Raw genomic sequence first — 27,842 nt, forward strand, 5'->3', positions numbered from 1 at the left:
TGCAGTCAATAAAAATATAAATAAAATTACTTTTTTAAAAATCTGATGTCTAAGTGTGGCTCTATATTAACAAGTATAATGTGATATGACCAGAGTTCACAGGATTTAGCTATAGCAAAGATAAAGTTTACCTTGCCTGGCATAGGTACTTATAGTCCCAGGCTCCTGCTATTCATTGGATTTATAGACTGGCCTCAATAAATCACTGGTCAGAGTTTTAGCCTCTCCAGTTCTTCCATCCTGATAGTGGACCCAGTCAAAACAAAGAGGAACATGAACAATAATCTAGTAAATAAAACAACTAATTTGGAACATTTAGGCCCAAACCACTTTCTTACAGGTAATAATTCTGTACTGCTTCAGCTGCCCTCTTCCTGTCAGCCATATGCTCTCAGTCTTACTGTCCTTCATGGCCTTTAATTCTTTGAGGCACAGATAATAGTAAACATAGGATGTTGCCTTAGAAATAAGTTTCTGGAATGAAAATGATCAACTTAAAAATTGAGGCTGTTTTTTTGAGGTTATTTTTAAAAGCAAAAAATTGTTTTCCTGCTTGGAAATCACATTAACCCCCCAATTTTTTTTAAGGATAAAACTTTTGAACCTTTGACTTAGCTTGTCCAAGCAATAGTCTATTACCAAAATTTCAAAAGACTTAGCCTACTTCTCTTCCTAAAGAATGGTATTGGTGTTATTGGGTTCATGTAATTCTCACAGACATGTCCTCAGCAAATCAAAGATTGAGTTACACTGGCCCATCAGTCTACCTGCTTCTGTTTGTCACTACAGGGCTCCGGCAGGACTCACAGCCACAGGGCAGTATTCCATGGTCTCTTCAGTTCATCACAATAGCCATTTCCAAGATGAAAAGCTTGGCTTAAATTTTCCTTAAAGTTCTTTTAAGCCCTTATGGTTGGCTAATTTTCAACATGGCTTTGATTACAAAGACTTTATGTAGCCAAAAGAACAAATCCAGGTAAGTAAAAAAGCAATTTTGGTGTCATATGGATACAATTGTAAAGGCTGATTAACCATCTCCCAACAAGATTGGAATTACCATGATTAAAATGTTATTGTCTACCCAAAACCACCAAGAACACTTTCAAGTGGAATAAAGCATGGCTTGACTGAGAGCAGAAAGTGGATACATGTCTCATGACCTGAGTTAGTGTTTCTCAAACATCCTCATTTCTGCCCTGGCTCCAGCCATTATAATCATATCTCATGGAACCCCAACCCAACCTTAAGCACATACACATGATTTTTAGTCTTTTGAGATGAAGAAATAGCAACTCTGCATTGATCAAATGATAAGATTTTCCCCATAGCTACAATCTAAATCAACTTGGGTTGGGTACACAAAAGCAAGATGTGATCACAAAGCCTTGTCACAAATCTAATCACATCTTCTACTGAAGGACTACACTAAAGCTCCCTGAGTCACCTCCATCAAAAAGGTTCATGATTACAACATATATTTAAAGGAGAATTTTTCTTAAAATGGACATTTCTTAGCAGTCACTCAAGAAGCACTCAAGTCTCTTACTCTTCCCTTTTTCCCATTAACTTTCTTAATGTAATTAGCTCCATACAACTATGGGTAACTGTCTATGTTTCTCTGAGATTTAATCACTTAACATTATTTTTGTACCATAATTAATTTTTATGGACCTGCCTATCATCTCTCTTCATCGAGTGAGAATTTTGATTTTTTTTCTTTCCCCACTGACCTATGTACTTATGTCATCCACATTTCTTTGAGGTATAAACTCTAAAAGGTACTTTATAAACAAAAATCCCCCAAGTCAAAAAAACATATTTCAATTGTTTTTACCTCTTTTCTAATCTCTGAAATACCATTTTTAAAGTTCCATTCATTAATATCACCAATTTAGTATGACATTAAGAAGAATTATGTAAGCAATTAAAAATTTTTTCAAATTAGATTTTATTTTGACATGTATTATAATTGTCAACCTCCTTTGTTCCAAATACGAACTTAAGCAAGTGACATTTACCTCCAGCTCCTGAAGAAATATCTTTGCTTGCATGTTTGAAGTCTGAATGTCATCTTCTAACAAAATTTGGATCACCATTATTTAATTTTCTAGTGAGAGTCTTGACCCCACAGACTGCTAATTCTTTCTTCTGTGTGTGCTCTCTTTCTTATAAACTGTGGTCTCCTCAAGGGCATGGGGAATACTTTATTCCTATGAACATACAGGGACTGGCAGACTAAATGATGTTTATCAATGATTTACCACATCTTATAAACTATTCTGGTCTGAAATTCACATCAATAGAATAATAGTAATTACATCATATCAGTGATTAAAATCCATATCTTCTATTCCAAAGAGAATATTGTAAAATTTTCCTCCACTTTCCCTGGGAAAAAGAAAAAGAGGTACAAAGACATAGGGACAAAAGTTGGATAATTATAGCACACAAAATAGCATTCATACACCACTACTAAAATCATATAGTCGTGTGAAACAAGTAGAAAAAATGCTAAAATATAAAGTGACATTTTGCAGAGTCAAGCTCATTTTAGCACCCTAAAATGTATATTACCTACCTACATATACACGGGAAGAATTCACCCTGATCTATAATGTAATATACTCTTCCACAAAAGTATTACATCAGGTGTTGTTCTACTGGACTTAAGGTAGAGAAGATACACCAAGCACTTGGGCTAAGACTTAGTCAGAGTTAGTCAGACCCAGAGGTTAGATGCAGCTACCCTTTTGACTAAAAAGGATGAAGAACCTTATCTTTTAAGGGCCCATTAGATGTGTAGTAAGCAGAAAATGACCCCTTCAAATATATCCATGTCTTCATCCTGGTGTCAGTGAATATGTTGTCTCACATGACAAAAGAGATTTTTAAAAATGTGATTAAATTAAGGAGCTTGAGCTGGGGAGATAATCCTGGTTTATCCAGGTGGGTCCAATGTAATCATAAGTGTGCTTATAAGTAAAAGAGGGAAGCAAGGGTTTAAGAGTCAGAGAAGGAGATATGATGAGAGAAACAAAGTCAGAATGACGACCATGAGAAAGACTTGGTTGGCCATTGTTGGCTTTGAAGATGGAAGAGACACCATTGAAGGAATACAGGCGGCCTCTAGAAGCAGGGAAAGGCAAAAGGAAGAGTTCTCTCCTAGAGTTTCTAAAAGGAACACAGCCCTGATGACACCTTGATTTTAGCCCCATGAGGCCCATTCCATATGTCTCACCTCCAGAAATGTAAATAATAAAATTATATTGTTTTAACTCACTAAATTTGTGGTCATTTGTTACAGCAGAAGTAAGAACCTAATACAAGGTCATCAAGCCCTCAAAACACTGACCTAAACACGTGATAATCACACTGTAATAGAAACGCTGAAAGAATTAAGTGCACAATTTATACCTAGAGGAAATCAACGTGGAAGGAAAGAAGGAAGAAAGGAAGGGAAGAAGAAGGGAGGGAGAGAGGGAAGGAAAGAAGTAAATCTAATTTAGCAAGTTCACAAAAACACTAAGATTGCTCAAAATTCAAAGCCTATGTATGGCATTTTGAAGAAATGGGCTACTGAGAGGAGAAATGTTAGGAAGCCTAGAAAGTAATTAAAATTTTTAAAACTGAAAAAAACGTTTAAAAAAATTTATGGGATCTAAAAAATGAACTTATTTACAAAACAGAAACAGACTCACAGACTTCGAAAACAAATTTGTGGTTACCAAAGGGGAAAGGTAGGGGGGAGGCATAAATTAGGAGTGTGGGATTAACACATACACACTGCTATAAGTAAAATAGATAATCAACAAGGACCTCTTGTGTAGTACAGGGAGCTCTACTCAATAGTCTGTAATAACCTATATGGGAAATGAATCTGAAAAAGAATGGATATATGTATATGTATAATTGAATCGCTTTGCTGCACACCCAAAACTAACACTGTAAATCAACTATACGCCAATATAAAATAAAAATTAAATTAAAAAAATTTAACAGGAATGAGATGGAAAAGGGGTACAGATAAACAGCATTGCTCAATAGATCTAAGTATTGCAACAGTGGACTGAGATCTCTTTGGGGGCATGCCTCAAGTTTTATTCATTTTTCCATACTTGTACTCCACCATAGTACCTAACATAGGGTTGGCACTTAATAAGTATTTGTTGCATAAATAAATATAGGCCCTAGAGAAGTAGGATCTAAAGGAAGAGAGAGAGAGCAATACAAAATAGAAGGTCATTCATTCATTCATTCATTCAACATATTTGTTCAGTGCTGATTTTGTGCCACATGAAAGAATAATAAGAAAAATACAGTCCTTACTGTCATGAAGCTTCAAACATTCTTCAGCCTTCAAATACCCTCCAACCTTTAAGCATCTTTGACATCAGTTTCCCAGGGAGATAAAGTTTTTTTGTTTTTTTGTTTTTTTTTTATTTTATTTTTTTGGGGGTACATCAGGTTCAATCAACTGTTTTTATACACATATCCCCGTATTCCCTCCCTTCCTTGACACCCCCCCCTCGAGTCCCCCCCACCCTCCCTGCCCCAGTCCTCTAAGGCATGGAGATAAAGTTTTAATTTCATAAATTCCTATTTCATTTTGTCAGGTTTTTATAGTCTCAAGAGTCTGAATTATTTGAGGCCAGGATTTACTTATTTCCCACCTTGTGCCAATGGAGCCAAATTACTTTAAAGAGCATTTTTCGTACTCTATTTAAAAGAAAAACAAACAAAAAAAGGATTGAGCTACACAGTCTACCAAGTCTTCCAGGGAATCCTGTGCCTCTAGCTCTGGAGCTTCCATCACCCCCAAATGGCAAAAACAAGTTGAGAAAACCCAGGCAATACAGTGAGAGTGGATGCCTCAAGCACAAAGAGAAAATGGAAAGTACTTTAAATGAATGTAAGAAAAGTGACTGAATGTTTTTGAACATCATGGATGGGAACGACTAAGCTAGGGAACATTTTTTCACCTGCCCTCAATCTAGCAGGAATTTTGCTACATTCACAGGATACCCCAGTGCAGTGGAGAGTGCCACAGAGTGTACGTGCTTCATAAATGAATGAATGCCTGATGGTCAGGGCTGGAGCCAAATTCTCCTTCCCAGAGACAAACCTGTCCTCTGGTTTAATAAATAGTATACCCACTGGGAGCCCTAGAGAAAGGAGGGCTCTAATCCATTTCCGGTTTGAGTGCTGATGAGGAAGGCTAGCAGAGTTAAGCATCTGGTTAACAGTTTATTTATCGCTTCCCTCGTTTACCAACCTGGGTCCTGGCAACGCTCACTCAGAGCCAACTTCAGCTCAGAGCCAGGAAGGTCAGAGCTTCATGCCTGTGGCAAATTTAAGCAAGGAGACAAGCAGAGTGCTGCAATAGTGTACAGATTTAGAAGAAAAGCAAATGGGGAACTGCTTCTCGAATTTCGTGACTTTGGCTAAACATTTTTAAGATCAGTGTTTTTGTTTTTTTTTTTAATTAGAAAATGTTTTGAGTGCCAGCCCAAAGAAGTTTTGTGAAGTGGACAAAATGTATTTGATCCTCTCAAGCCTCATCTTGGCTTCCTCCCCTGCCCTCTTGCCTTGCTCTGCTCAGAGAGGCTCTCCCTGCACTGGCTTCCGGTATCAAATCTGGCTGCTAAGAGCCTTCTCTCTTTGGGAGTACTGGCTCCATTAATTCCCAGCTGACTAGAAAATACGTTTCTGCCCAACTCCATCCCCAACTGTGCAGTTAGCAGCCTAAAGTATTCCTCCTAAGAAATCCTACCCTTTAACACAGAGGGTATGGAAACATTTCCTTGTCCTCGAGAAATGCAACTTAGCACACATGATATTCATCAAAAAGGCTTCTCATCCAGCTGAAGTTCTTATTGTAAGTTTGATAATGGCCACCCCTCTGGAAGTCCTGTCCATGTGAATGTAACACTCCAGGAGTCAGACAAATAGCATCACAGCATGCAGAGATCAAATCCTGCACTAAAGGGTTCTATTGGCTTACAAATGAACAAGATGACAGAGGAAGAGTGAACCTTACTACTACATCACATGCTGTTCTAGCGTGTTCCTGTATATCAGGTTCGATTATGGAATAGCCAACAAACATCCCAAAGGTGGGTCATGGTTCTGTAAAGTTATTATTTTCCCGCTTACAATAATGTTCTTTTGTCCTTGGAAAGTACTCTAACAGGATTTCACTGTATTATGAACAGCTCTGCCAAGGGTGTAATTTTAGTTTCCTGTAGAGACTTCAGTATATATCTATACTGGAACCACCAAATTCTTAAATAGATTACATACAGATTGTGTGTGCGTGTTTAGGAAATGATAATGTTTTCAAAAAGATACAAACTGTGTAAATGCTGCTGCTACACATACTGTTATGCTGATCTAAGACATACCAGTTAATAGAAAATTCACTTTGGAAAATAATTTCTATAATACACACAGCATCATCTTCCTTACAGCCATCAGGGTAGCAACAGCACATGTGGCTTGAAGTTGACTCTCCAAGCCCTGGGAAAAGGTTCATGACTGTAATAGGATTGTTTAGGTGGGTAGTTTGTCAATATGTCTAAAGTGGTGTATATAGTAATCATTTTTATGACCACAAGCACTAGAGAGGCTATTTTAAAATTACAACTGGAGAAAGATAAAAACACAGACTCTAATCATTGTGGTTATTGCCTGTCATTTTAGATCTATTCTTTTGTTGGTTGCCACTAGCAACAAGAAAATCAAGCTGATGAAATTTTAATCAAATAAATACTGCTCTTTACCTCCCTGATCATATGCTATGTTGCACTGAAAAATAGGTAAGTTCAATAGCAATCAATAATCTGAGATATGAATTCTTTGGATAGAACTTTAAAAATCTTATAACAGTAATCATCAATTGTAAAGATTAGGTTCTTGGAGCCATAAAAAATAACCTCCACTGAGTTCATGAGCATTTTCTACTCTACAGCGTGTGGAACAATGAGATTTCTTCTCTAGCCCCCATAAATAGGAAGAGATCAACTTAAATATCCAGTATCTGACCCAGAAATTGATCTGAGCTCTAGTATTGCTGATTGTAATCCTGAGGGCTTTGATCATTAAAATAGAAAGTGCCTTTTAAAAAAGCAATAAAAAAATCTTAATAGCACAAAAATAATATAGCTAAAGCTACTCTTAACTGAGCATTTATTAAGCTAGGCACTATGCTAGATGTTTACATATCATAAGTCATTTAATTTTCATGTGTCTGCAGATACAGTCTTCTTTTTCTTTTAAACACAGGGAAACAGAAACTCAAAGAGGTTAAGTAATTTGCCTGAAGTTGCTGGTGGCTAAGGAGTGACAAAGGAGAATAAGGATGGCTTTATGCAACTTCAAAGGTTCTGCTCTTTCCTCTCTGCCATGGTGGCTGTCTGAAAATGCAGAAAGCTACTATATATTCTCAGTACAGGTATATATTGTTGTAGGTCAAGGAGGTAAGAAAACAGAGGACCTCCTGTGTTCCAGGCACTTTCCACATATTACCTCCTCTAAAGCACACTGCAACCTGTGAAGTAGGAATACTGACACTCAAACCCATTAAGGGACATAATCAAAATCACAGAAATACTAGGTGGCACAGCTAGTATTTGAAATCAGGTTTATCTGACTCAAACGCATCTTCTTTCTGCTCTACCTTCATACCTCCTACAAAGTGGAGTCGTTAGATAATGTTGGTATTTATGGATTGAATAAAAATCATCTTAGATTAGAATTTTTTAATTGAATATAGTTATTTTCAGAGGATAATATCTGACCTATGGCCAAATCTGTATACATCACAAATTGCTATGTGACAAAGTTCTCCTATATATTCCAGTTTTCATTAGAGGCCACAATTCTCATTTAAGTTGTGTATTTTTTTTCTTATTCTACTTGCATGGAGAAAAAAAATAAAGAAAAGGCACAATGAAGCAAAAGAATGTTATGGTCAAATAGCATAAGCATAAAATGCTATTGCTTATGCCTAACCTATTTAAACTTTTATTGCTTTATGAATGTCATTTAAGAAAAAAAACTAAACAAAAAATCCAAATTCCAATGGAAATTAACAGCCAAAATTTATCGATTGAATAGTCATTTCCTATAGACCAAATTGTAACGTACATTCTTACAAATACGCATGGCATTTGCAAATTTTAACAACGTGTTAAACGGAAGCAAGAACAGGTAGCTGTCTCTTCTGGAGGTTGTTCTCCTGGAGACGCAGCCCTACAGGCACTGTACCTTGAATGAAATCTGCATAGGTCTGTATATTGCTTCGAACCAGCAAAGGCAGTGGTGGTGACACATAAAGAGGTTCTTGTCAACCACGTTGAACCGCAGAGAGAGAAACTGGAAGCATAGGAAAGTGGCAGGCACTGTCTTCATTTTGAACAGAAGATGATGCTAATATTTTAAATTTCAAAATGCTGTTAAAAATAATATCTGCTTCCCAACACTATTTGTACTCAGGCAAAAGGACAGTGTCTGCAAGACCCCTCACATGATCAGTGGTTTCTACAAAGATCCAACACTGTGGGGCAATCTCCCCCTCAGACCCATCATCCTCACAGTTGGCATCCCCAGATCACTCAGCTTCTTTCCCTCTGAACTTTGGCTTTGTTTAATTTCCATACTGGGTTAGTTTGTTTGTTTGTTTTCAATTTCATTGACTTCTGCTCTTATTTTTGTTGTTTTTCCTTCTATGTATGTTCACTTTACATAGCTTTGCTTTTCATTTCCAACCTTCTTAAGATGGAACTTTAGATCATTGACTTTAGACCTTCCTTCTTCCCTAAAATAAACATTTCAAATTTTCAATTTCTCTGTTAAGTGCTAGCTTTGCTGCATCCCACACATTTTGATACACGGTCATTCTATCCTTCAGTCTGAAATATCTCCTAATTTCTCTTCTATGTTTTTGATCCATAAGTTATTTAGAAGTCCAGACTTCCAAAAATTTGGGATTTTCCTTGACATGTCATTGTTTTTCATTCCTAATTTAACTGTTGTGGTTCAAAATCATCCTCTATGATTTTTGTGAAAATTAATAAACAGAAACCTCAATTAAAATAGTCATGAGGCCAGAAGGGGGAGCCCTCACACCCTAGGATGACAGCAAACCCCAAGAGGAAGAAGGAAGGCTTCCTCTTCTTACCTGACAAGAGCTCAGCCAATGAGACACTGTCACAATTCGGCCAGTGAAAAGCCACTATACTTCGAACTCTCAATTCCTCCAATGGATCTTTGTTTACTGTAGCCCTCTTATAACCTCCTTTTCCCCTCTATAAAAGATGTCTCCTTCCCTTGCTGTCTGGGGACTTGCATCATGGCTCACCGTGATTGCAGACCCTGAAATGAAATTCTTTATCGATCCCACAGAAACCCATTTTTGCTGTAGAAATAACTGGCAATCGATTTGTTTTAGGTCAACAATTTTAATCCTTTCAAATTTATTGAGGCTCATTTTATTGCCTGGCATAGTCTTAGTATCATGCATATTTTTAAAGAATATGTATTTTGCAACTGGGTGTAGTGTCCTGTAAATAGCAGTTAGATTATGATGCTTGATAGTGTTGCTCATTTCACCCACGTCCCTACTGATTCCTTTGTCTAGTCTATCAATTAGTGAGAGAGGAATATTTAAATCACCAAATGTGATGGGGAATTGTCTATTTCTTCCACTAATTCTATGAATTTTGCTTCATGCGCTTGAAGACACTTTTATTAGCCATTGTGGTATAATAAAAAATAGACATTTGGTTTTTGTCCCTGTTTCCTGGCTCAGAGACCCTAGAACCCCTGGAATTTACTGTCCTTTGTATGCGAATGAGATAACTCATGGGAGAGCCCTACATAGTTTTAGGATGCTGGACATCAGAAAAAACAAGTGATTAGAGGAATTAGACCTCAGGGAGGAGAGACAACTGGAGATTGAGTTCAATCACCAATTTACCGGTGATTTAATGAATGGTATCTACGTAATAAAACTTTCATTAAAAAAAAACAACAACCACTGAAAGACCAGGTTTGGGGAGCTCCTGGGCTGGTGAACACACTAATATGCTAGGAAGGTGATGTACCCAGGATGAGCAGGGATGCTCTGCAGCCCTTCCACCTATACCTTGCCCTAGACATGTTTTCCACTGCCAGTTCTGAGTTGCATCCTTTACAATAAACCAGTAATTGTAAGTAAAGTGCTTTCCTGAGTTCTGTGATTCATTTTAGCGAATTATTGAATCTGAGGAGGGTCATGAGAACCTCTAAATTTGTGATCAATCTGGCAGAAGTATAAGTCTCCTGGGAAGTCCATTTGTGGCTGGTGTCTAAAGTGCGGGCCGTCTTCCAGGATTTAGCTCTTACCTTGTACGTTTTGGACCAAGTCTGAATAGCTAGCATCAGATTTGAATCAATTGAATTGCACGGTAGGGCACACAGTTGGTGTCAGAGAATAAGAGAATAAGGTGGTTTCAAGAAAAAAACACACAGGCATATAAACATTTGTGACTGTTATTGTTTCCTGCTTAATTGATTCTCTTATCATTATGAAATATTCCCATTTATCTCTAGTAAAACTCTTCTTACTGAAGGATGTTTATCTGACATTTGTATATTATATTCTTTTATATCTTTACATTTAAAGTGTATCTATTGGAGCTTCCCTGGTGGCGCAGTGGTTAAGAATCTCCCTGCCAATGCAGGGGACATGGGCTCAAGCCCTGGTCCAGGAAGATCCCACATACCATGGAGCAACTAAGCCCAGGTGCCACAACTATTGAACCTGAGCTCTAGAGCCTGCGAGCCACAACTACTGAGCCCATGTACCACAACTACTGAAGACCATGCACCTAGAGCCCATGCTCGACAACAACAGAAGCCACCACAATGAGAAGTAGCCCCCGCTTTCTGCAAAGAGAGAAAGTCCACGCAGAGCAACGAAGACTCGACACAACCAATAAAAAAAAAAGTATGAAAAAATAATAATAAAGTGTATCTCTTGTAAAATGCAAATCAAAACTACAATGAGATACCACCTCACACCGATTAGAATGACTATCATTAAAAAGTTTACAAATAACAAATGCTGGCAATGCTGGGAAGGGTGTGGATGAAAGGGAACCTCTTGCACTGTTGGTGGGAATGAAAGTTGGTGCAGCCTCCATGCAAAACAGTCCAGAAGTTCTTCAAAAAACTAAAAAGAGAGTTGCTGTATGATCCAGCAATTCCTCTCCTGGGCATATATCCAGACAAAACTATAATTTAAAGAGATACATGCACCCCTATGTTCATAGCAGCACTGTTCACTATAGCCAAGACATGGAAACAACCTAAATGTCCAACAACAGATAAATGGATGAAGATGTGGTGCACATACATGATAGAATACTACTCAGCCATAAAAAAGAATGAAATAATGCCATTTGCAGCAACATGAATGGACACAAAGATTAGCAGACTAAGTGAAGTAAGTCAGAAAGAGAAAGACAAATATATGATATCACTTATATGTGGCATCTACAATATGATGCAAGTGAACTTAACCATGAAACAGAAACAGATTCACAGACATAGAAAACAGACTTGTGGTTGCCAAGGGAGAGGGGATTGGGAAGGGATGGAGTGGGAGTTTAGAGTTAGCAGATGCAAACTAGTATATATATAGAATGGATAAACAACAAGATCCTACTGTATAGCATAGGGAACTATATTCAATATTCTGTGATAAACCATAATGGAAAAGAATATATAAATAGACATTCATATATATATGAATGTTTATATATGTATAACTGAATCACTTTGCTGTACAGCAGAAATTAACACATTGTAAATCAACTATATTTCAGTATATATAAATAAATAAATAAATAAATAAATAAATAAATAAAAAGTGTATCTCTTACAGACAAGACATAATTTTTTAAAATTCACTTTGGCCTTCTCTATTTCCAACATTGTCTAGTAGAGCTTTCTGGGATGATGGAAATGCTCTACCTCTGTACTATATAATATGGTAGCCATTATCCATATGCAGCTATTGAGCACTTAAGATATGGCTAATACAACTGAGAAATTGAATTTTTAATTATATTTAATTTAATTAATTTAAAATTAAATAGACACATATGGCAGCTGCAGCCATATTAAACAGCACACGTTAGTTCAGTAACATTTAAAGTAATTGCTAATTGGGAGATTGGGATACCAAATTGTACACTCTAAATATATGCTGTTTATTGTCTGTCAAAAAAAAATAAAGTAATTGCTGATATGGTTGGACATAGGTCTACATTTTGTTTATTTTCTGTTTTGTGTCCCTCTTGGATAATTTCTATTGATCTATTTCCAAGTTGCCTGACACTTTACTTCATCATATGAGCTTTAACTCCTCTGCATACTCCTTTCTTCTCCTCCACCATTTGGAAGCACACATTCACTGTTCAATACTCAGTTAAATGCTTTCTAACTCTTTGATGAATTTCCTGAATTCCCATAAGTGGGACCCTTCCCCTCCTTGATGCCCCTACTATATTGTACATATTCTTCTCTCCTGGTAGCTCTAATCTTATTGTTAGCTCTGTCTCTTCCTCCTAAGTTGTCCATGTCTTATTTGTCTTTGATCTGTCCTAACACTGTGATCTGTCCTCCTAACACTGTGATGTGTTCTCCCTGTATTGATTCTTCTTCCTTTAAATCATTTTTTTTTTAAATGATGATAAGATCCACTAGAAGTAAAACCATTTCCTACAACAGAATTTTTATCTGCCATGGACTGGACAGATATGAGTAATGTTGTCCTCAGATTCATCTAACTGAAAATATTATGAAAGAATTGCACCTCAGAAAAACCTCTAACAACAGCACATCCTTTGTCAAGACAGGGCCTTGTTGCTATTAGACTGAATTGAAATCCACATCAATGGAAATAATTTAATCAGCTAAAGGGATCTTGGATTCTAGCAAAGAAGAGAATGTAGGATTCCCTAAGAGATTGTGAAATTGGCAGCAAAATATTTAGTATTCACTAAGGAAACAAAATCACATGCTGATTTTCACTCCCTGTAACTGGAAGGACAAATTTCCCGGACCTTTTGGCATATTCTCTGATCATACAGCAGGTGTGGTGGAAAGAACAAAGGCTCTGGAGTAAAACAAATCTGGTTTTAAATCCCAGGTCTTCTGTTTACTAGTTGTGCAGCCTTTGAGATGTTCTTTAATCTCTCTGATTGATCTATAAAATATGAAAAGTGATACTTAATTTGTGCCACTGTTATAAATACTTAAAATTGCATATTGAAAGTCCCTGGAAAATAAAATTTGCATTGAACAAATAGAAATCTTTAATGTTATTATCTATATAAGGTTTATTATTATTATTTTCATTTATAGTATATATCCAGTCAAGTTCACTGGAAATAATTTAAGACCCATTAAGGCTAATTTGGTAGCTACTCTTGGCATTATATTTTATTTTGCACAAATTTAAAAGTCTTCAAAGTTTTATTTTATTTTAGCTATTCCTAGGACTTATAATTCAACCTCTGAGAAGGAAATTTTCGACCAAAAGAGATTCTCCAGGATCATAGGTCAACTGCAGAAAAAGCTGTCACTTACTAAGAACTAAGTGCCAGGTACTGTGCTAAGTGCTTTACGTGCATTATGTTATTTAATCCTTTAATCATCTAAAGTAGGAGCTGTTGCAAAAGATGAAATAAAGCCTTTTAGAGGTTAAACAATTTGCCCAAGCTCATACAGTAAGATACAAGCTGGGATTCAAAGTCACATCTCTAAAACCCTAGCTGTTTAATTCCCACTCAAAACTGTTTTCCAGCTGATTCAAACCCTCTGTTTTCCAGTCCTGCTGGCTCACTTAGAGGCCAGTCTAGGGTTTGCACTTTCTTAATGGTAAAGCCAATGGTGAAACCAACATGACCCAGAAAAGAAAGTGCTTTGACTTCAGGAAACCACATCATTTTAAAGGTGCTACCAATTAATGTTTCTAATAAAGCAGGGGGCAACCCACACTGGTAGACATTAGCAATCCTAACACTAAGATTAGCTTTTCTTCCAAACACTTAGCTATGTTTTTCCCTAACGCTCACAAGTGTTCTCCTGGTGGAGCTATCTCTGCCCTGCTTACCAATGGGGAAAGCTGAGCCCACTTTTATGCAGACACCACCCACACAACAGAATGAATCACTGTTCACTAGTGATTCACTAGTGAAGAGAGCTAGTGAAGTTCTCTTCATCAGCATCAAGATTTTTCCCCTTTTGCTGCTTCCGCCTAATGAATGAGAAACTTAAAGGAGAAGGTGAGGATTAGAGAGACAACAGATACTATGATCCATCCACAGAGATCACATTCCTAAACGTATTTAAGGACAGGAAATCAATATTCTAACCTGAGGACTTGCAAACAGAATTGAAACATCCTCTTCCCCACACAATGTTTAAAATTGAAGAGTCCTTATTAAAAATTAATACAAACATCACTCTTAAAAGGCATGCTGTAGCAGAGCTATAATCAAGGCCAAAAGGGCTTTAATTGGCATTTCCTTTGGTCAAGAAAGGAATGTTGGCTTTAATTCCTTAATTTTTGGAGTGTGTGTATGTCTAAGTGAGATGAAATGGAGCTTTAAGCCTTCAGCTTTAATAAATTCTTCTTGAGGAACTATCACTTTAATGATCACTTGTAATTAATTGGAGCTGTTTACAGAGCCACTAACTTCAGCAGAATTCCTGTGTTTCTTGCTATGACTCGAGTTGCCCCTAAATTCCTGCCTAGCACAGAAAAGCTGTGTGTATGTGTCTGCAAGAGAAAAAAATTATTTTAAGTTTTTTAGACTCTGGCTTTAGCTAATTTTTCTTTTTTCTAGTGGCTCATCTAACACACAATAAGAAGAATGCACAAGAAGATCAGAAAATTCATTGCATGTTCCATTACTAAAATATCTAGATTCAGGCTCAATGTTTTTGGTTTTCAAAATCTCAAAAGATCCTATTAAAATTACTTATAGATTACAATATTAGAAGGGAAGGAACTAATCTATCTAATGCACTTTCCTTGAAAAATAAAGAATGACATGGATGTATAATAAGGTGTAAATCAATAGAATGTAACCATTTTAATCTTTCTTGATTAAGAAATACAAAAGGATGCTTGCCCTCCCCCCCAAAAAAAACCGAGGAGAAGATGAGATAAATTAGACCGTCCCATACAGTTGTATATTTTGTGCACTGCTTAAACACACATGACCAAGCCTGGGGCAAATCTAAGCTCTATTTGCCTCGCTGGACTCTATGGCTCTCCAGGGGAGGCTCTCGGGAGTGGGGGTGGCGGGGGGAGGAGGGGGACAAGTCAGAAAGAACGCATCTACCCAGTGGATGCCTTTTCCTAATTTATCCAACCAGAGGGAGCACTCTTTCTAATTTGTAAAAGGCCCCATAGAGGCTGGTTGTGGTCTGGTGAAAAGACCACATTCTTCATGGTTTGCATTTTGTTGCTTTAAATCTAAAATTGCTTGTGCTCAGTTTCATATATGGTTCACTCGTTCATTCAACGAGTATGTCCCGAGTCCCTTGGCTGTTCCAGACACTGATATTCCCAGGAACAAACCATAGCACTTGACCACAAGGAGCTTTTAGTCCAGGTACATGGAGACAAGTACCCAAAGTTTACAAAGCATGGTTAATTTTAGGCTTTTGTGGGATCATGTTCCTAAAATTACCATGACTATCAAAACTGAAGCTTGCAAAATTGACACCTGGTAGGGAATATGGAAGGATATCATTTCCACAGCAAATCAGTTTCCCCCATGTTAACAACTTTGCTTCAAAAGCAAATATTTCTCTTGACAATTTTATCCAATTATTCAGAAAAAACTGCTGCATCCTTGTGATTTGGGAAACTGTAGAATTTCTTACCAGTTCCACAATCTGTGGACTCTCTAGGTCTAATACAAACTCCACCCTTTATTTAGTGTATGAACTGGGCAGGTCCTGTGCCTCAGTTCCTCACTTGCTAAGTATGGATTGTAATAATATATTTACCTTATAGAATAGTTAAGAAGGTTAAATGAGATAAATCACATAAAGTGACTGGATTCTATATTTTATGCATTTATTTTAAAGTTTATAAATCTAATATTGCTGGAAAGTTTGAATTTAATGGGTGGTTTTTTGTTTTGATTTTGGGGAGGGATTTTTTTTTTAACTTCTTATTTTATATTACAGTATAGTTGGTTAACAACCTTGTGATAGTTTCAGGTGTACAGCAAAGCGATTCAGTTATACATATACATGTATCTATTCTTTTCCAAATTATTTTCCCATTTAGGTTGTTACATAATATTGAGCAGAGTTCCCCTGTGTTATACAGTAGGTCCTTGTTGGTTATCCATTTTATTTTTTTTCATTATTTTTTTTTTAACTCTTTATTGGGATATATTTGCTTTACACCCTTGTACCAGTTTTTGAGGTACGCCAAAGTGAGTCAGCTGTATTTATACATATGTCCCCATATCCCCTCCCTCCTGTGACTCCCTTCCCCCCTCCCTGTCCTGACACTCTAAGGCATCTCCCATCATCAAGTTGATCTCCTTTTGTTATACAGCAACTTCCCACTAACCCTCTATTTTACAGTTGGTAGTGTAAATATGTCTATGCTACTCTCTCACGTCGTCCCAGCTTCCCCTTCACCCCTCACCCCAGCCCCGTGTCCTCAAGTCCATTCTCTAGTTCTGTATCTCCACTCTTGCCTGTCACTGGGTTCATCAGTACCATTTCTTCAGATTCCATATATATGTGTGAGCATACAGTATTTATTTTTCTCTTTCTGACTTACTTCACTCCGTATGACAGACTCTAGGTCTATCCACCTCATGACATATAGTTCAATTTCATTCCTCTTTATGGCTGAGTAATATTCCATTGTATATATGTGCCACATCTTCTTTATCCATTCATCTGTTGATGGGCATTTAGGTTGCTTCCATGTCCTGGCTATTGTAAATAGTGCTGCAATGAACTTTATGCTACATGCTTCTTTTTGGATTATGGTTTTCTCTGGGTATATGCCCAGTAGTGGGATTACTGGGTCATATGGTAGTTTTATTTTTAGTTTTTTAAGGAACCTCCAAACTGTTTTCCATAGTGGCTGTACCAGCTTACATTCCCACCAACAGTGTGGGAGAGTTCCCTTTTTTCCACACCCTCTCCAACATTTCTTGTTTCTAGATTTTTTGATGATGGCCATTCTGACCGGTGTGAGGTGATACCTCATTGTGGCCTTGACTTGCATTTCTCTACTGATTAGTGATGTTGAGCATCTTTTCATGTGTTTGTTGGCCATCATAAAGATCAGATCAGAAATAAATGAAAAAGAAATGAAGGAAACAATAGCAAAGATCAATAAAACTAAAAGCTGGTTCTTTGGGAAGATAAACAAAATTGATAAACCATTAGCCAAACTCATCAGGAAAAAAAGGGAGAAGATGCAAATCAACAGAATTAGAAATGAAAGAGGAGAAGTAACAATGGGCACCACAGAAATACAAAAGATCATGAGAGACTACTACAAACAACTATATGCCAATAAATTGGATAACCTGGAAGAAATGGATAAATTCTTAGAAAAGTACAATCTTCCAAAACTGAACCAGGAAGAAATGGAACATATGAACAGATCAATCACAAGTACAGAAATTGAGACTGTGATTAAAAATCTCCCAACACACAAAAGGCCAGGACCAGATGGCTTCACAGGCGAATTCTATCAAACATTTTGAGAAGAGCTAACATCTATCCTTCTCAAACTCTTCCAAAATATAGCAGAAGGAGGAACACTCCCAAACTCATTCTACGAGGTCACCATCACCCTGATGCCAAAACCAGAAAAAGATGTCACGAAAAAAAGAAAATTACAGGCCAATATCACTGATGAATATAGGTGCAAAAATCCTCAACAAAATACTAGCTAACAGAATCCAACAGCACATTAAAAAGATCATACACCATGATCAAGTGGGGTTTATCCGTGGGATGCAAGGATTCTTAAATATACACAAATCAATCAATGTGATACACCATATTAACAAATAGAAAGATAAAAATCATATGATAATCTCAATAGACGCAGAAAAAGCTTTTGACAAAGTGCAACATCCATTTATGATAAAAAAAACTCTCCAGAAAACGGGCATAGAAGGAAATTACCTCAACATAATAAAAGCCATATATGAAAAACCAAAAGCCAACATCGTCCTAAATGGTGAAAAACTGAAAGCATTCCCTCTAAGGACAGGAACAAGACAGGGGTGTCCACTCTCACCACTATTATTCAACATAGTTTTGGAAGTTTTAGCCACAGCAATCAGAGAAGAAAGAGAAATAAAAGGAATCCAAATTGGAAAAGAAGTAAAATTGTCACTCTTTGCAGATGACATGATATCATACATAGAAAACCCTAAAGATTCTACCAGAAAACTGCTAGCACTAATCGATGAATTTAGTAAAGTAGCAGGATACAAAATTAATGCACAGAAATCTCTTGCATTCCTATACACTAACAATGAAAGAACAGAAAGAGAAATTCAGGAAACTCTTCCATTTACCATTGCAACAAAAAGAATCCATTTTGAATATAGCCGTGTGTACATGTCAGTCCCAAACTCCCCAACTATCCCTTCCCTCCACCCTTTCCCTGGTAACCATAAATTCATTCTCTAAGTCTGTGAGTCTGTTTCTGTTTTGTACATAAGTTCACTTGTATCATTTCTTTTTACATTCCACATATAAGCAATTTCATATGATATTTCTCTTCCTCTGTCTAACTTACTGCACTCAATAGGACAGTCTCTAGGTCCATCCACATTGCTACAAATGGCATTATTCCATTCTTTTTAATGGCTGAGTAATATTCCATTGTATATATGTACCACATCTTCTTTATCCATTCCTCTGTTGATGGACATTTAGGTTGCTTTTATGTCATGGCTATTATAGACAGTGCTGCAATGAACATTGGGGTGCATGTATCCTTTCAGACCATGTTTTTCTCCATGTTTTCTCTGCAGAACCTGCCCAGTTCATACATTTTGCCCAGGAATGGGCATTGCAGGATCATATACTAACTCTATTTTTAGTTTTTTAAGGAACCTCCATACTGTTCTCCACAGTAGCTGTACCAATTTACATTCCCACCAACAGTGTAGGAGGGTTCCCTTCTCTCCACACCTTCTCCAGCATTTGTTGCTCGTGGATTTTGATGATAGCCATTTTGACTGGTGTGAAGTAATACCTCATTGCAGTTTTGATTTGCATTTCTCTAATAATTAGCAACGTTGAACATCTTTTTATGTGTCTCTTGGCCATCTACACATCTTCTTTGGAGAAATTTAGGTCTTCTGCCCGTTTTTTTATTGGGTGATTTGTTTTGATCATATTAAGCCACATGAGCTCTTTGTAAATTTTGGATGAGAGGGATTTTTTATATTTTCCTTTGGTTTTATATTTTTCCCATTTTCACAATTTTCAATAAAATTTTTATTTTCCTCATGAGTGTTTCACAAGTATCTTGGTAGCTGAGGACAAATCTTCTGAATTGTAGGAACAGAGAATAGTAAAAATATTGGTTCTGAAACCATACAGTCCCGAGATCAAACTTGCCTCTGACACTCATCAATTCAAATGCATCTGACATCGGGATCACCTCAGAATTACCATGTGTATATAAACCCATATTTCTTTCTCTCTCTGAAAACCTGTTGTTAAACCATAGTGTTTTGGCTTTTGTTTTGAGTTTTTGGTGTTTGGGGATTTCTCGGCCTTGCTTTGTTTTATTTTTATAACCTATAGTATCTTACCATTTAGGAAATAGTAATTTGTGTAATGGTAAGCAATTTATTTAAACTTCTTAAGTCACTGTTTCTTCATCTGTAAACCTATTTTACTCATAAACCTGTTCGTTAAAGTCAATATGAGAAATAAATGAAATAATGCATATAGGGTACCTGGCATAGTGCCTAGCATGTACCAAATGATTTATACATATTAGCTATTAATTATTGGTATCCACATTTTGCATTGAGAGGATGAAATATAAATAGATTCTCTTTCTCTTCAGTAAACCATTAAGTTGCTCCCAGAAGGGTCTACTGGAAGAGTCATTATCACGGACTTCTTTAAGGAAATGCATTAGAGAATTAGAGATCTCAAATTTTGTCATTTATGTGTGAGTAGGGGATTGCTGTACCGTCGTGGCTATTTTGATAGGATGAATAGAGTCCAGAGAAATTCACAGATCAGCCTCTTGGAGATCATCTGTGGAAATCATTTTGGGGGAAGTGACTTCTAGACTGAGATTAGAAGAATGAGCAAGTGTTAGCCAGGTAAGCACAGAGGAAAGAGATCTGCAGGTACAGGACGTGCCAAGTCCTGAAGGTGAGAAAACAGCAGGGTGTGTTAGAGACTAATCAATGCTATTCATAAAGCTTTACTGTGTTTACAAAACACACTGCATATTTGAACATAAGTAATGAATACACTTCTTTCAAGATTCAGGGGATCATTCCTAAATCATAAATCCTCTCCTTTTTGAGATAAAGAAACCAATGTTTAGAGATGAATGATGGGAAAGAGGGAGAAATAGAAGGTAACTAAAATGATGGGCATAAATTGTGTGTCAGACAAATTATATTATGCATATATAATAGATGAGGAGGCTGAGACATAAATATGTTAAATAAGTCACTCAAAGCCATAGTGTTAACAAGAGCAGAGCCAGAATTCAAACCCAGATCTACAATCCCTCCAGATTCTAGGCTCATTCTCACTCTACTCCCTGGAACTTGTATGAGTTCTTCCACATGTGAAATTATCTTCACAATGGCATTGCAATTGTTTATTTGTGTATTTATTTCGGCACTAGTCTGTAAACTTCTTGGGAGTCTTTTTGTGTTTGTTAGCACACTTCCTGGAAGATAGATGAATCCAACAAGCTATCAGATGACTGGATGGGTGGATAGATAGATGGATAAACAAGCATTTGAGAGATTACTTGCGTGGATTTTTCCAAGCGTCTATCCAGTTACCTTTCAAGCAATTTGTGATACTCTCAAACATATTTCTAAGTCTAATTAATCATATACATTTAAAAAAGTCAATAAGAAATCTACCATAATTTTAAATTTAACAAATATAAACTGAATGGTTGTGAATAAAGTAACAAGTGGCAGATTCATGAATAGAAGCCCTACATAGTGAGTTCCTTGCAGACACAGTCCATGACCAACTCATCCTTTTGTCCCTAATATATGGCCTCTGAACAGATTTGGCAAACATATATTGAAAGTCTAATCAGTCAACAGTTCTGATTAGAGTCATGCATGGCTGGCCTTTAAGTAATAGAAACAGTCCAATTCTGAAAATAACATTTTCTGGTGGACAAATAATTCTAGACTGATCCTTAAAGGAAGAGGAGAGATAATGTTTTACCACACAAAAGATCTACATTTACTATCTCCATTATGAAATTCCAATGATGCTATCAGATGTCACATTAAATGTTGATTATGGGCAGGAATGATGTGAACGTATCTAACCACTGTACATATAGGTACCACTAGTCAGAACGGACATCATGACCCAGCAGAAGGATGCCTCAGTAGCTAAGAGCAGATACCAGTATAAATTACCAGTCAAATGCCTTGTATATGGCATGAATAACAGCCCTGCTCATAGGTCCTTGAAGATGAGAAGCAGAGATGTGGTTGATGAGGAGTAGAGAGAGAGATGGATAAGAGGAAAGAGGACCACAGAACTAAGCTACAATGTGAGGACTTGTTCTGAGCAACAGGGTACAGCACAGTTTGCTAACCACATAATCCACATCAGTCTTGTAGCACAAGTGTTACTAAAAAGGCTGAGCACAGATCAGATGCTTGCATATTTGGTGCTAGATAACCTAAGTGTTGACCTAGAGGTGCTCTCAAAGGGTGGGATTTGTCCAATGATCTCTGGGGTTAAATAGAGCAAGTGGAGCTTACGTGATTCAGCTGTGGAGAAAGGAGAAAACCACTCAGACTTCAAAAAGAATATCATATGTGTTTGTAGGAACAGCATCCTTTGTTCCTTCCTCCTTTTGTTTATTTTCTCTTTGAATTAGATAGGATCAGTTGCTATTGCTTGCAATCAAAGAATAACTGCTACACAAAATACTTTGCCTTATTCCTGACACAATATCCCCAGTAATTCTTTCTAAGCTCATTAGCTCTTTGAACAACCAACTGCTTACTCATTAGGTGGTTTCACAGATGTTCGTATAATTTGGGGTTTAGTTCTAAAATATTTTGATGCAAAATACTGGACAAGAACTACTTGAGTGAGATTTAGTGGTATAAGTAACAGACTTTTCCTTCATTATTTTATATTGAAGAAACCATCGTTGGTTATTGCTAAGTTCCAACACTCTCTCTCCACAGCCCCATCCCTTGGTTCATGCTGCTTTTTCTCCCAGAAATGCCCTTCCTACCATCTTCACCTGTAGAAAACATATTTATCCTCAAAAGACTGACTTAAATATCAGCTCTACGAAGCCTTCCCCATTTCCCAAGATAGAACTAATCGCTCCACATCTGTGCTTCCTGGCAACGTCACCTCTGTTGGAGCAGTGCCCTGATGTGCCTTGAACTGCAGATAACTGGAGTCCTCAAAGAATTCATATGAGGGTACCCAGGGCTACAACGAATGTTAAAAGTTATATTTATGACTCACTGGTATAAAGATAAATATATTAATATTGTATACTAAAGCATTTTCTTTGACCTAAAAGTTTATTTCTTTCTTCCAATTTCAAAAGAGAGTAACATTTTACATTGACCTTTAAAAGTAGGGTGCACCCTTGGCACTGTGCCCACTTCATCTAATGAGTAAGCTGTCCCTGTGTGTCTGTGCTCCCATTTAAACAATCTTCTCACTTATATAATCTACAGCCTAAAGGGGCCTCTCTGAAGGAGGACAGGTTTGGTTTCAGAATGTGGGGACAGAACCAAATCTGAGGTAAGGGTAAAATGAGTCAGCCTCAAGGGGTTCTCTTAAAGCAGGCTTACATATTTTTTTTCTAAATGAATGATTCAAGTACATAATAATTCTCTTTAAAAAGATTTTTAAAGCCATGGACAGTTTGCTAATTAAAAATTTTCTCCAAAGAAAAAAAATTTTAAGATAAACCAGGGCTACTACGGGCATTAGCAGTCATTTTGTTTGGGGACATACCAATTTCGAGCAATATTTGAATTAATCTGAAATAAAATAACTAGCCCTTGCATTATACTTTAGGACTTTTATAAAGCACTTTCACGCATTTAATCTGCACATCCAACTTGAAAGGTGTGTATCTTTTATTTTTCATTTGATAGGCAAGAAAAACAAGCCTCGGATGGATTGAGTGACTTACCCAAGGTCACACAGCTGGCAGCGCAGAGTCTGGGACTCATGCCCAGTTTTCCTAATTCCAGAATCTTGTATTCTTCCCACTACATCAAGCTGCCTATAGGAATAAAAAAAGCATCTATGTAAACACAAGCTTAAAAATATGGATCTCACACTTCTAAGTAGATTGATGTTCCTTTGGAAAATGCAACGGCATTTCTGGAGATGTAATTGTGTTGTGGGTTTGGTTCTAAAACGTTTTAACAAGAAGATGATTGACAAAATTTATTTTTCATGAAAGTCAAAATTAAATGAACAATATCTTGAACTTGCATGAAATCTTACGGACAGTGAACTTTGGTCAAAATTATGATTAAATGTCAGGAATATTTACGTAGGTTTATATTTTTTATTCCAAATTCCATGTCTTTGTTCTTTGGGTTGTTAGATTTCTTTTTTCTTCCTTTCTCTTCTCAGTCCTTAAGCTTCCCCTTGGAGGTAGACTCCTTTCATACCCTATTTTGGTAAACAACCTAAAACAGAGTTGATTGTGAGAGTTATCTTTTATCAACTCTTTTGCTCCTGAAAGGAGTAATTTCCTCACAAAGGAAAAACAAATGGAAGGAAGGAAACGGCATTGAACAAGTCGGATCTTGAAAAAAGCAAAATTCTGCGAAGCATGAATTCTACTAACTCATACATAATGTAGAAAAAAGGGGGTGGGGGGGAGCTTTTAAAATTAGTCAGCAATTCACTGTCACAAGAAAATTGGGCAAAACAAAGAATGAGACTTCAGAAGAACGTGTTGAGCCAATGCCATACAATACACAAATGGACTCTTTCAAGTATAAATCCAGTAGCTTCACAGTTCTAGGAACTAGTCTGGCTGAAAAGAAATTGTATTAAGCCAAGTTTGCAAGGTCAGGCAGTGAATAATTGATGATTGATTGTGAACATGTCATTTTGATTACCCACAGGAGAAGGATCAGGAAATAGTGATTAAGAGTCTCCTGGAATGCATTTCTGAAGTTTAAAAATATTTGTGTGTTATTTTACTCAGAAATAAATGCCCAGTTAATTTCACAAATGTCTTGATTTTACATGCCTTACTATGTGTTATTCTCTCCATTTGCAGTCTGAATACAAATAATTATACTGTAAGTTTTTAAAATATACAACCTAATTCCATCTTACTTTCTATGCTGGTCAACTTTTTGGTCTCTGGGTCACAAATCAGAAAGTATAATTCAGGAGCAGCCTCATGAAGCTAGCACTGCACAGATTGCTTTATCTACAGCAGACGTCCTAACCAGAAAGTCAGCAACTCACCCAAATGCTGCATTATAACCTGTCTCAGTGCGGCAATGAAGTACTTGAAGCAATATTTGCATAGTGTGTGTTCCTTGTACTCAGGCAATGATTGCCATAGCAGTGAATGTCATTTGAAAACCTAAGAATAATATTTGCTTCCCCATATTTTACTGATTGGTACATGGAATGATCCCAAAATTTGAACAAACATTATTGGAACAAAGAGGAAACATCAATACAGATGGACCACCTCACAGGGCAGATGGCTTTGGGGGATACTTTCAATAACAACTTTATGGAAGGTTTCCTATGGGTCAGGCATGTGTTCAGAACTAAGGATACAGGATGAAAAAGACATAACCCCTAACCTTAAAGAGCTCAAAGGGACTATCTTTATCTTATCTCCAAAATGTAGCACACAGATTGGCACATTCTAGGTGCCCAATAAATCTTGGGTGAATCCCCTGGAAGACCTGATTACTATTGCAAAAAGCCCGCTACAAACACAGATAAATACACAACAGGAGCTCCAAGCCAGAGGGTCAGAGGGAATAAAAGAAGGAGTCATGCATAAAATGAAAAGGATAATAATAGGTGTGGCTGGTATTAGACAGCATGGAAGAGAAATGTGGTGTGAAAACAAAATTAATCTTAAAATGAAAGATATCAGTGAATTTTATCAGAAAGGAAAAGAGAAGCTTATTAATAAAGACACTAGAAAACCAAAATATGTACATAAAAATTTTATACTAGAAAACCAAAATTTACTTTGAAATCAAAAAGAACTTCATTGATAAATATAAAATTTTGTGTCAACTTGAAGTATAAATTTTAAAACAAATTTTGGAGACTTTAATCATGACTTGCCATTTACAAAATCGTCATTTTAAAACTTCCATTTTTTCAGCCATTTGAGCTCCTATGCTAAATAATAAGATTGTTAACCATTATTTTCCCATAGTATACCTTATTTTTTAACTTGTTTCGAAATGTAGGAAAAGAATGTTGTACTATAGATTTGGTGATGGAAATTGTCAAAAATAAAATTAGTAAAGAGCCACTTTAGGAAAAACTAGCACTCACATAATTTATGATTACACCGTAAAATTCTTAATTTTTTCTTAATTTCTTAATTTTTCTTTTCTTAATTTTAGTCTTAATAAAATTACACAAAGCAATAACTGGTAATGACTTCCATAAGTCCAGTGAAGATAATATTTTCATCTTCACAATGAACTTTTCATCCATGTAAATCAATGGGACTAGAATCAGAAATTTGAGAAAGTCATCAACTTGACTTGTTGAAATTTGCCAAGGTTCAGGGAGCAACTAGCAAATCAGACAAAGCAGAGAAGGCAAGAATTTGATATTTCAGATCTCAGTGCTATTTTGGCTACGGGAGTTTTTTGAACTGGAAAACACAGTAAATCTTGAAAGAACAATTTCCACCTAGGCTTTATGAAGATAGGCTTTGTTGACAAATTAATACATGATTCTGACAAAGATTTCTTCATTTTTATGGCTAAAATGTAGCCAACTATTAAAGAGTTACCTACTGCTAAGACAGCTGTTAGTCTTTGTTAGTCTTTGTTAGGCCAACAGAGAATTTCTAGTCTAAAAGACCAACAATGTTCAAAATCTTTTCAAAGAAGTCCTGACTTCCCAATAAGATATACTTATGCTTTCTTTACGAAGTAAAATAATGCAGGCATGACACACTTTTCCCCAAAGACCTGCATAACACTAAATACATTTATTTCATTTTAAATTTTTTCATTAACCGAAAAATTCTGAATTACAAAAGACAAATTTGGGGACTTTCCTGGTGGTCCAGTGAGTAAGACTCCAAGCTCCCAATGCAGGGGGCCCGGATTCGATTCCTGGTTGGGGAACTAGATCCCACATACATGCCACAACTAAGTCCACATGCTGCAACTAAAAGACCCCACATGCTGCAACTAAGACCCAGCGCAGCCAGAATAAACAAATAAATAAATATTGATACTGTTTAGTGATAAACATTTAAATTTCATTTACTATTATATAATTTGGTCTTCCAACTGCTTAGCTACTTAGACATTAGTCAGGTGAGGCTTACAGTGTCTCAAGCATTTCACAGAGTGATATATGAATTTTTCAGATTATTGGAATAAAATATAGATTTGCTTTAAATCTATACCTACTCTTTACTTGTGAAAGCTACTGACAAAATAAATATGCCAGTATCAAGCATAATGTTGCAGCCAAATTGTTAAGAAAATCTGGCCAAGTTTAATTCCATTCAAGAACAAATTTTCATTTTCAAAAGACAAAATGGCAACTATCAAAATTATTAAAACATTCTATACCACAGGCCCTTTATAGCCAGTAGAATCCAGTGTACTTCAGGGCTGCAAAGTTTTACTCTGCTTTAAAAAAAATCAGTTCATTCTGGAAATAAAGGGATTAATTCTATCAGAAACAAAACAAGCAGTACCTGGAACAAGGACACTTCCCTGGGAAGAAAAGTAAGTATTTTTCATGATACTGGGAAGAGTATACAAGAACATGCCAATGTTCTGAAGATGTAAAGGGAAGTCTACCCAAGAACAAATGACCTGCAGAATCACCCTCTCAGCACACACTCAAAATGATGTTGGACCATGTCTTTGCATTTCATGGCACAGGCAAATTGACCTATAAAATTAATCATCGCAAATGATATCTTTAAAGTACTGAAAGAAAAATTACATTTTTCAAAGAAAATGTTCTTTATAAATTACCCAAAAATGCATTTTCAGACAAACAAAAACTGAAACATTTAATTTCCAGTAGACCACACTAAAAGAAATACTGAATGAAGTTCTTCAGGCATAAGAAAAATAACCCCAGATTAAAAGTATGAAAATTCAGGGAAGAATAAAAAGTCATAAACAGGGAAAATTTGTTAATAAATCTAAGTTAATATTGAATAATTTAAAAATATTTTCTGGGGTGTAAATACATAACAGCATTTGCAAAAAAAAACTTAGGTTCTAATATGTTAAGGATGCATGTTATAACCTCTAGAATAACTATGAAAAGACTGAAAAAGAATGTGCACA

General features: G+C 36.4%; 1 long non-coding RNA gene across 3 annotated transcripts in view; it reads right to left on the reverse strand.

Moving 5' to 3' along the window:
- The window catches only part of LOC130835506 (uncharacterized), a 181,403-nt gene that overhangs the window by 43,822 nt on the left and 109,739 nt on the right, over positions 1–27,842 (reverse strand). For all 3 annotated transcript variants that reach the window (XR_009048963.1, XR_009048962.1, XR_009048964.1), the window contains exon 2: positions 23,474–23,566. This is a non-coding gene — a long non-coding RNA (uncharacterized LOC130835506). The remainder of the gene's footprint in view (positions 1–23,473; positions 23,567–27,842) is intronic.

This window comes from Hippopotamus amphibius, chromosome 14 (assembly GCF_030028045.1).
Source record: "Hippopotamus amphibius kiboko isolate mHipAmp2 chromosome 14, mHipAmp2.hap2, whole genome shotgun sequence".
Classification (NCBI taxonomy): domain Eukaryota; kingdom Metazoa; phylum Chordata; class Mammalia; order Artiodactyla; family Hippopotamidae; genus Hippopotamus; species Hippopotamus amphibius.